A 10,831-nucleotide genomic window follows, 5' to 3' on the forward strand; every position below is an offset into this window, starting at 1 on the left:
TGACTGCAGACAAATGTTGGCTCCTTTGGCCTGAAGCGAGATGAGCGCCTACCCCATAGTCGACTGGACTTAACCATACAGGAGTCCTTTACCGTTACCTTTTACCTCAATTGTGCATTTCATGCTGGGTCCGGGTGATGGTGATCCTATCAGACTCCCTTAAAGATCTCTTGAAAGGAAGGCAGAAATTGGGAAGCAAAGCCATTCCAATTATTCCCCACAAAGTTCAAGCTAGCAATGAGCAAGTGAATAATTCAATTTCTGAATATTTCTGCCTGTTAGATCGTGTGTGTGTGCGTGCGCGCGCGGGGGGAACAGTTCACTGCTTCTTGAGTTGCTTGAAAAAATGCATTTGGAATCGCACATTAGCTGGTGCCCCCATATCCCACCTGCTGAGATTTTCTTCTGCCTGCCTGCATCCTGTGGCAAGTCAAAGAATGGAAGAAGACATTGCCTCTCATTTCCACCCTACTGACAATTACATGAACTTTGGAGATGGTTCTCCTCCCCTGTTAACATTTCCCCTTCACACAATATCCTTGAGTTTTAAGCAGGGAGCTCTGCTGGAGATAGCCGAAAGCAACTCTACCACTGTTGTCCTGCTGTTTGACTTCTATTGATCAGCGAGGGGAGGACAACGCCTCACTCTTTCAGGATAATCACCTTCCATGAAGGGTTTTTCTTTAAAAATATAACATCAGGTCCTAAACCTTCCTAATGCAGCCATTTTCTTAATAATTGCACTCTTTTTTTTTCATGCCATATGAAAAAAGAGCTCATCTTAATAGCTCCAGATTGCTTCCCTTACAGAAAGGAAGAAGACCAACAATATGATGAATGGCTCAAAACTCTCAGCTGAAATCAACTCCATTCTAATTAGGCTGAAAACTTTCCTGCCTGTCCTGATGATATATAAAGATTAGTTCTCCACATTCCATCCCGTTCTTCCAAAATTAGCACTGGGACTTCAGGATTAACTGTTATTCTCCAGTTATTTGCCAACACCAAGTGCAGAGAATGCACCAACTGCATCATCTGTCAATCTTTATAGATTCAGCCCCAGACATTAGAAGGCTCAAACTATTCTGTCATTGCTGCAGCTAGTTCAGGCATAGGCAAACTTGGCCCTCCAGATGTTTTGAGACTACAACTCCCATCATCCCTAGCTAACAAGACCAGTGGTCAGGGATGATGGGAATTATAGTCTCAAAACATCTGGAGGGCTGAGTTCGCCTATGCCTGTGCTTGTTCCTAGCTCAGTGCTGTCTATGGACTCAATCAAGCGTGGTCAAGTATGCTTAAACCCATTGATTTCAATGGACTTAAGCATGCCTAACTCTGTATTGGATTTAGGCCTAGACTTTGGGAATCTCCATCTGCTTCTGTTGTTGCTAAGCAGCATTTGAAATCTTTGCATGGATAGTTATCACACACACACACACGCACACACACACACACAAGCATCCTGTTGTACTAGCGCTCTTGACAACTTGATAAAGAGATGAGTGCATGTCAGTTATATTGTGTACTGCTGAGAAGTTGAGCATTGAACGTCTGCTTCAATTCTGTTGGGAAAGCTTTTCAAATTATGGTCAGCAAGAGCCAAAGGTTGATTACAAGGGCTCCCATGTGGCCTGACTGCAAAACCTTAACAATCATTGCTCAAAACTGGTTTTTGCTCCAAAAGTGATACTTGTTGCTTCCAAGGCCTATAATAAGAGCTTGACATTTTTGATAAGCTACTGGAACAGACTGCCCCATTCCTCATTTCAGGATGTGTGTCATTTCTGCTGGGTACCAATTCTCCATCATTCTGTTTATTTAAGGAGCACAAGACATGAATAATGAAAATCGCTTCATCTCTCCCCCCTCCCCCCCCGCCCCATTCATGTTATGAAGGATTTCTGCCAAATTCTATCAGATTCCTGTCCACCCCACCCCAGTGGTTAATGCATTAGGGGACATGAAAATTAAATGTTTTGATAATGAAAGACTCAAAGAAGGCTCTCTTCACACAAAGAAATCCTTTTATGAACCTCCCGTAGAACCCTTCATGTGTGAAACCCTCTCATAGAACACCAGTGCAATATCGCCTCTATCCTTATTAGAGATGGAGAAGAAATTTGGTTTGGTTTCCACTTTAATGCACAACAATGCATACTTTTAGGGAAAGTGTGCATAAAAATCTGTACATTAGTGAGAATAACACACAAATACACATCATTAGGGAAGATTGCTTGCAAAAGTCTGCATATTAGGTAAAGTTACTATAGTATTTTGTATACAGAAATCTCTATATTAGGAGAAATGCTCAAGAAAATGCTCTCAAAATTTCAGAGGGCTTGAAAACAATCACAAATATGGAGAACTAAAGGGAGAAACTGAAATTGACACCATCCCTACTTCAGTGTTGACCTCAGGAGCTTCAGTTCTCAAGTGAAACGCACAGCGTACTCTCTGTATAGTTGTTGGAGAAATTTAAAGGGGTTCCTAGACTGGCGATATCCCTCCCAGAAACCCAAAAGAAAAGGACACAAGCTCCAAGTGAAAATATAGCCCTTTATTGAAATACAAATGTTCATTGGAACAGTTTCAAAAATAAGAAGGCAGAAAGGATCACATTCAAAGCAATGTTTCTTATATGCTTTACACACTTGATTTCATTTCACTACTCAAAGGACCATAGCAATCTTAACTGCTGTAACCCAGTTTCACTATCCTGAACCAATCAAAACCATTTAGCTCTTCAGATTAGCACTTTCATCTATGTACTAAACAATTCAAGATTAATCACATCTGCCATGTCTAGCCAATTCTCTTTTTATGCATACAATGGCCACTATAGATTCTAACAGTTAATTCTTTTCAGTGTTCTGGAATGAACATTTGCTATACATAGAACTTGAAAACAACTAGCTCTGTACTGTAAAAAGGTAGGCATAGGCCTCTTCAGTTTAGCTAGGCTATAGGCTCAAACAAAAAATGGAATCATCAAAATGATACAGTTTTATGAAATTATTATTTTCTCCCTTTCTAGTTGACTACAATCCAGCAGAATAGCTCATTGGCAAGGGGGCAAGAGATGCAGTCCTCTGCTCCCTCTCCCACACAGTTGTTCAAAAGTCTGGGCTGCTGGATCAGGGAAGAGAATTACATGCACAGAAGCTCATGGAATGATCTTGGGACAGTCACTGTCTCTCATTCTAGCCTTCCTCAGAGGGTTGTTGTATGGATAAAATGGGAAGAGGAAAAAGCACGTATGCTACCTCAAGCTCCTTGAATGGATGGTGGGGTCTAAATAAATAAATAAAATGCATTTTTTTATTACTGTATTAGATTTATGATGATGAACTAAAATGACACAAACTGACATTCAGCCTAAGATTTGGCAAAGGGTAAAGCAAAGGTGGATGGGACGCAGGTGGCGCTGTGGTCTGAACCATTGAGCCTAGGGCTTGCCGATTAGAAGGTCGGTGGTTCAAATCCTCTTGACGGAGTGAGCTCCTGTTGCTCGGTCCCTGCTCCTGCTAACCTAGCAGTTCCAAAGCACGTAAAAGTGCAAGTAGATAAATAGGTACCACTCCAGCGGGAAGGTAAATGGCATTTCTGTGCACTGCTCTGGTTTCGCCAGAAGCGGCTTAGTCATGCTGGCCACATGACCCGGAAAAACTGTCTGCGGACAAATGCCGGCTCCCTCTGCCAGTAAAGCAAGATGAGCGCCGCAACCCCAGAGTTGTTCATGACTGGACTTAATTGTGAGGGGTCCTTTACCTTTACCTTAAATCAAAGGTGATGGACTACTCTGTGACCTGGGATTTGTTCCATGCGTAAGTCATTGATCCACCTTGGACATGTCAGAAGCATTTCTCAAATTCCGGGACACAGATTTAAACATACCTATAAGAGAAAAAAACATACCTGATCATAGAAGCAAACTCCTAGGGGTCAAGGTCCATTCATCTTACCTGCCCCCTCCCCAATATTTTATTCAGGTTGGCACCCCTGTAGGTGATATGAGGTCACAGAAAGGTTCTTCAGGCTTGTAGTCACCTAACATTTACTGAGAGTAAAACCCTTGAAATTAAGGACAATGACTCACTTAGGTTCATTCATTTCAATGGATCTACCTGGAGTAAAAGTTAGTGGAATGCAACTCACAGTTGTCAAGAGCATGAGTGTTCAGAATAAAAAAATTCCTTCCAGTAGCACCTTAAAGACCAACTAAGTTAGTTCTTGGTATGAGCTTTCGTGTGCATGCACACTTCTTCAGATACCATGCACACGAAAGTTCATACCAAGAACTAACTTAGTTGGTCTTTAAGGTGCTACTGGAAGGAATTTTTTTATTTTGACTATGGCAGACCAACACGGCTACCTATCTGTAACTGGAACCATGAGTGTTCAGGTGACCCTTGCCAGAAGTGTATGTGGGGGTGTTACTATGTCTCTTAGCTATTATTGTACTTACCTTTTTTATACCAATTGCTCACCTGACGTTCACAGTGACAAAAATAAAAATGTTAAATAAAATAACACATCACAATGTGGTGAGAGGTAGGCATATTTCGCTAGACCTCTGCTTCTGACTGAATGTTACACAAAAACCAAACCAAAGAAGTTTTGATATATAATAGAGTCAGAGACTGGATATACTGTACTAATTGACATTTTACATCTCTACAGTCTTTGGTATGGATGACTTGCACACACATCCTGGAAAAAGACGGAGCAACTCTGGATGAAATGAATCCCCAGTCTGAATAACGTTGCATATTTTATATCCACGGGACTGAAAAAATATTGTCAGAAGAATATAGCACCACTCTCCAGAGCATCTTACATTCATTACTTGCTATAAAGAAAGTCCTTCTAGTCGTTCCGAGCTAGTGTTTTTAAATTTAGCTCCTTTTTTGTGTGGTTTATATGAAGCTCCAGACTGTTTCATTACTCCTTTTCCCGAAATGTTCTTGCTGTACAGCTTATGTCTATAAGAATAATGTACCTGGAGTTTTTAATCTACCCAACTCTTTTTTTCCCTATTAAAAGGAGAATATGCTAGCACGCCAGGAAGACTACTCTCTATTTTTTTCACCAGTTAATAACACTTATTCAGTTTCTTTTTGTAATATCCTTTGTATCTCTCCACTTTAGATTAATATTGTTGCAATTCTTAAAAAGTAACATTTCACATGATCTTTTCACAGAATGGCAATAATCCACTACCAACTAACCTGAACAAAAACGGATATGAGGACATGATGATGGAAGCGAAATTACTGTGAGCAATTCTGCAATTCTGTGTTAACATTAATCTGTACAGTGGCTACTTCTTAGATACAGAGTGGGATGAAAGATTCTCTCTTCCATTAACTTATACTGACGGGCATGTACAGTTCATTCATCTGCATACATTCTGTTCTGAAAATGTATTCTGTATTCATTCTGTATTTTACACAGAGTGAGTTGGTAGAATTCTGGACCGTATTATTTTATTATGTTCTTCCTATACTGCACATCCAACCAAGTTCTCTTGTCAATTTGGTTGGCATCTGTCTGTCTCAGGAGACAAGGGAGGAATGTGCCTTTGGGAGTGAAATCAAACTGTTGGAAAGTTATAGCATCTGCTGTGGCTGTAGACCCTGATACGAGAGAGACATGTTTTGTTGCAGCTGGGGCAGATAGCGGTGTCTGGTTGTGCTGCTGCAAATGCACAATGGGATTTCTTCTCTCTGCACTCCTCCCGGCTGTCATTCATCTTCTGGTCATTGCTCTGGATGCATGAACCATGTGTCTTCACGCACTGCAGTCATCTGCAAGGGATTCCTACACGGTGGGTTTGATGTTGCCATCCTTCATGTCACATTTGCTGACAGACCCCTTTGTAGTGCAGAGTCAGCCGTTTGCTTAAACAATAAAATAAAAATACATTTCAATCACTAAACCAAAATGAAATAAATCACACAAGTGAAATATTCAGGAAATCAGCAGAAAACACTGCAAATAAAAAATAATAATCAGCAGTTTAGAACCAGCCAGGGGAAAATTTGGTGGTCCAGGTAAAGCACCCAATGGATTATAATTAAAATGCTTAGAATAGCAAGAAGGTAGTGTAGATATTAAAGGAGCATATCTAAAGAGTATTTAGAAGAGTACTGTCAAAGGTCCATCTAGTTTAGCCTCTTGTCATCACGGTGCTCAGCCAGATGTCTTTGTGAAGCCGGCATGCGGGACCTGTGAGCAACAGCACCTGTCAACTTGTGATTCCCATCAATTGACGTTCAGGTGAATACTGCCACCAACAGTGGTGGCATAACATAAGCATTGTTATGTCACCACTGCATTGACAGCCATCAAAGTTGGTGGCTAGATCTTGTGGGAGCAGATTCCATAGTTTATGTTGTGAGAAGCAGTAGTTTCTTTTGTCTGTCTTGAGTCTTCCAACATAAAGCTGCATTGGTCTTTCATCAGCCTCATCCAACATGAAAAAACAACAACAACTGGTCAGGGATTATGGGAGTTATAGTCTAGGAACACATGGAGGGCACCACAAGTTAGTTATCCCTGATCTATTATATATTACAGAACAAGCATTCTAGCCACCACCCTACAGTAGTTTAAGCAATATAAATAACCTTGCCCATCCTTTGCCACCTTATTTTGATGCAACTGCCTTTTGTACAATATACTCCAGAGCTGTCTTTCAATCAAGGAGATCCTAACAGGTCTTAATGAGCGCAATCGTATTCTCTCTAACCGAATAGTCTAACCCACTAATGGTTCTTTTCACCAAACATGCTTCTTTTATGGTAAAACTGTGAAGTGCAACGAATCCCCCAGAGCACCGCCATCATGCAGAGCATCAGTCTATTTCAGACAAAATAAGAAAGGGAAAAAAGACATCTACGATAGATATACAGCTCATCTAACAGAAGCATCAAAGCTAAGCAAAACCCCAGAGAAGTTTTGTAGACAAACTGCATTTTGTGTTAAAGAAATAAAGCTATCAAAACTTTTCAAGCAGCTGAATAATACACTCCAAAAATTCAGTCTGCATTTCATAGAGAAAACAAAAGTTGGAAAATGCCAACAGCTATTCACTCAATTTCCTCCATTCAAAAGAGAACAAGATGCTATAACCAACCAGTGTGTCAAATGCAGTATTTTGCTCCCAAGCTAGCCTTCCTTGAGGAAGGGCAAATCCACCAACTGTTAGCAGATTTAACCCACCAGCAACTCTTCATGAGTTATGCTACATACATCAGTGCACAACTCATGAAGAGTTGCTGCAGGGACGTGGGTGGCGCTGTTGTCTAAACCACTGAGCCTCTTGGGCTTGCTGATCGGAAGGTCGGTCATTTGAATCCCCGCAATGGAGTGAGCTCCCATTGCTCTGTCCCAGCTCCTGCCAACCTAGCAGTTCTAAAACACACCAGTGCAAGTAGATAAATAGGTACTGCTGTGGCAGGAAGGTAAATAGTGTTTCTGTGCGCTCTGGTTTCTGTCACAGTGTTCTGTTGTGCCAGAAGCGGTTTAGTCATGCTGGCCACATGACCCGGAAAACTGTCTGCGGACAAACACCGGCTCCCTCGGCCTGAAAGCGAGATGAGCACCGCAACCCCATAGTCGCCTTTGACTAGACTTAACCGTCCAGGGGTCCTTTAACTTTACCTTTACCTTACTTCAGTGCACAGAAACTCTAGGCCTGGGTCACTTTACATATTATTGTCATACCATGAATGACCAAAACAGTGCCCTCCTGATATTGCTGGACTACAGCTCCCAAAAGCCTTGACTACTGGCTATTGTGAACAGAGTCCAAAATAATTAGAAGGGCACAACATTAGGTACCCCAGATGTCTCTAAGCAAGTGTGGATTTAATTGGATCTTATACTTTCTCATTCCAGTGGCATACAAATAAACTCCATTTTCAATAAAGTTACTGTCTTCCTGTCTGCCTTCTCTAATTCTAATAAAATTGGATAATTTCACCATGTAAGCCATTTTGCAAACTTTAGTTCACCAGGAATCAAGAGATTGTGGCATGCGGTTGTCCCCATTTTTGACAGCTCACCATCCTGGCCACCATTGCTTCCCCAATCATCTTCTGGTATAATGTATTGGGCCAGTCCTTCACTTATCCGTGGTTACCTTGGGCCTTTTACAAACTCTCAGCCTAACCTACCACACAGGATTCATGTAAGAACAGGAAGACTTAATTCCACATGTTACTCAGAGCTTGCTGGAGAAAAGGCTGGATGAGTGTATGATAAAAAGCATTTGCAAATTAAAGCACAACTTTGTTGCTTTTCAAAAACCTCAGCAATATTCTTTGCTACACGCTTCATGATTTGGAATCAATACCAACGTGGAATGAGAACATTCTTCTGTTGTCTGACTGTTGGGGATGATAAAGGAGCTCGCAGTATAGGCTTTGATTTATAAATATCAGTGGTTTTGGGTCAGTTCCTTAATGAGAGTCTATATAGACTGGAGAATTGTAAAATGCACCAATAAAATTGCAATGAACCTTGCTGTGAAGACAGTCTTCTTATATGTAGGTTTGATCCTTCACAGCTAATAAAATATATGTGCCAGTATCCTAATTTCCCCCCATTAGATTTTTTTTTTTGAGTAGGTTGTAGACTGACTTTTTTAAAAATAGAAAACCTTTCCAAAAAAATTTCCCCTTAGCAGCAAGCTGATTCCTATAATATCACTACTGTGAGATTAAAACCCCCTACACTTTCCATTTATAATGAACCACTTATTTTTAGGGGAGGAAAACCCCCATCTTCTCTCTTGTTCTATTCTCCTCCGTCCGCTAAGCCAATTACTACAGAAAGTATCTCATGGTGGACGTGTAATAGATGAAGTCACCTCTGCCTACTTGCCCTCTTTCTGACAATCGTTTTCTGACAGATGCTTCTCTCTGATTTATAACTGTTGAATCTGACTCTTGACCCTTTATTCTCCCTCTAAGACAGATATGGCATGGCATTGATTGGGGATGGTATGCCATTGCACTAGTTAATGGGAACAAAGTATAGCATTCTGTTCCATATTTTTCCATTTCCTATCTTTGCTTTTAGACTATTCCAAATCAGTTTTCTTTATCTGCATCACCAGCTTTTTTTTTGCCTTGTTTCGCCCTAGTCTCTTCAATGCCTCCTTCCTGTCCATGTGCTTTTTAAGAAGGAACGTGTTGTTGCTGTTGTTGTTTAGTCGTTTAGTCGTGTCCGACTCTTTGTGACCCCATGGACCAAAGCATGCCAGGCACTCCTGTCTTCCACTGCCTCCTGCAGTTTGGTCAAACTCATGTTTGTAGCTTTGAGAACACTGTCCAACCATCTTGTCCTCTGTAATCCCCTTCTCCTTGTGCTCTCAAACTTTCTCAACATCAGGGTCTTTTTCAGGGAGTCTTCTCTTCTCATGAGGTGGCCAAAGTATTGGAGTCTCAGCTTTACAATCTGTCCTTCCAGTGAGCACTCAGGGCTGATTATCTTAAGAATGGATAGGTTTGATCTTCTTGCAGTCCATGGGACTCTCAAGAGTCTCCTCCAGCACCATAACTCAAAAAGCATCAATTCTTTGGCGATCAGCCTTCTTTATGGTCTGCTCTCACTTCCATACATCACTACTGGGAAAACCATAGCTTTAACTATACAGACTTTTGACGGCAAGGTGATGTCTCTGCTTTTTAAGATGCTGTCTAGGTTTGTCATTGCTTTTCTCCCAAGAAGCAGGCATCTTTTAATTTCGTGACTGCTGTTACCATCTGAAGTGATCATGGAACCCAAGAAAGTAAAATCTCTCACTGCCTCCATCCCCCCCCTTCTATTTGCCAGGATGTGATGGGACCAGTGGCCATGATCTTAGACAACGATTTTCTAATTTCCTTTCCCCACCCCCATTTCTCAGAATTGATCCAGACATCCTGTAAAGATGATCAAACATCAGTTGTCAACTCTATTGCATTCTGTCTATCTGGTACAGTACGAATAGGTACAGAATCTACTTTATCCCCAATTGAACAGGCTGTTGATACATATTGAGTAATAGACATTTCCAGGCAAATTGCACCTCATATCAAATTAAAGCCAGGTCACATCACATAAAATATGCAATAAAATTGTCACTGCAACATACAATAAAACAAGCCTAGCTAAGATAAATAAATTCAGCAGAGTAAATTTGGTACCTAAAAAGCAATGCAGATATGTTTATTCAATGACTTATACAAATTGTTGTTGTGTAACAAAAGGTAAATTTACAAGAAGGGTGCACTGGGAAAAGGGACCTGTCAAAATTCAGGATAGGTGAAGGGTTTTAAGCATTTAAGGGGGAGGGACAAATAAAAGGGTTTTGCTTCATTTCCTGTGGTTTTGAGGTAAATTATTTTAGCATGAAAATGGCATACATCTTAGAGGTGCCCTCAGCAAAGTAACCTATGCAATTTCAGTAGAATCCGTATAGGGGCTAGAGAGTAATGTGGAATAGAAAGAAAAGTTAGAACAGATTCAGGCTTATGTTCGGCTCAATAAGCACAAAAAGTTGCAGAAACTAACTGCAAAGCTGATTTGACAGGACTGGATATGTGAACATGTGTCAAAGGCTGAAGAACATGTAACATTTTCCAAGTAAACACCAGTACAGTATCTGAACTAGCAAAGACTACTGAACTGAAAAAATAAAAATAAAAGAAAGAACGCAATATATTAATTCAACATCCCACCCTTCAAAACACTGTGATTGGAGAGTTGCGGTAAAATAATTCCTTCTGAATAAAAAAAAAAAAAAAAAAAAAAAAAAACCAAGCAAACACACTCACCA

This window comes from Podarcis vaucheri (assembly GCF_965113315.1).
Source record: "Podarcis vaucheri genome assembly, chromosome: 8".
Lineage (NCBI taxonomy): Eukaryota > Metazoa > Chordata > Lepidosauria > Squamata > Lacertidae > Podarcis > Podarcis vaucheri.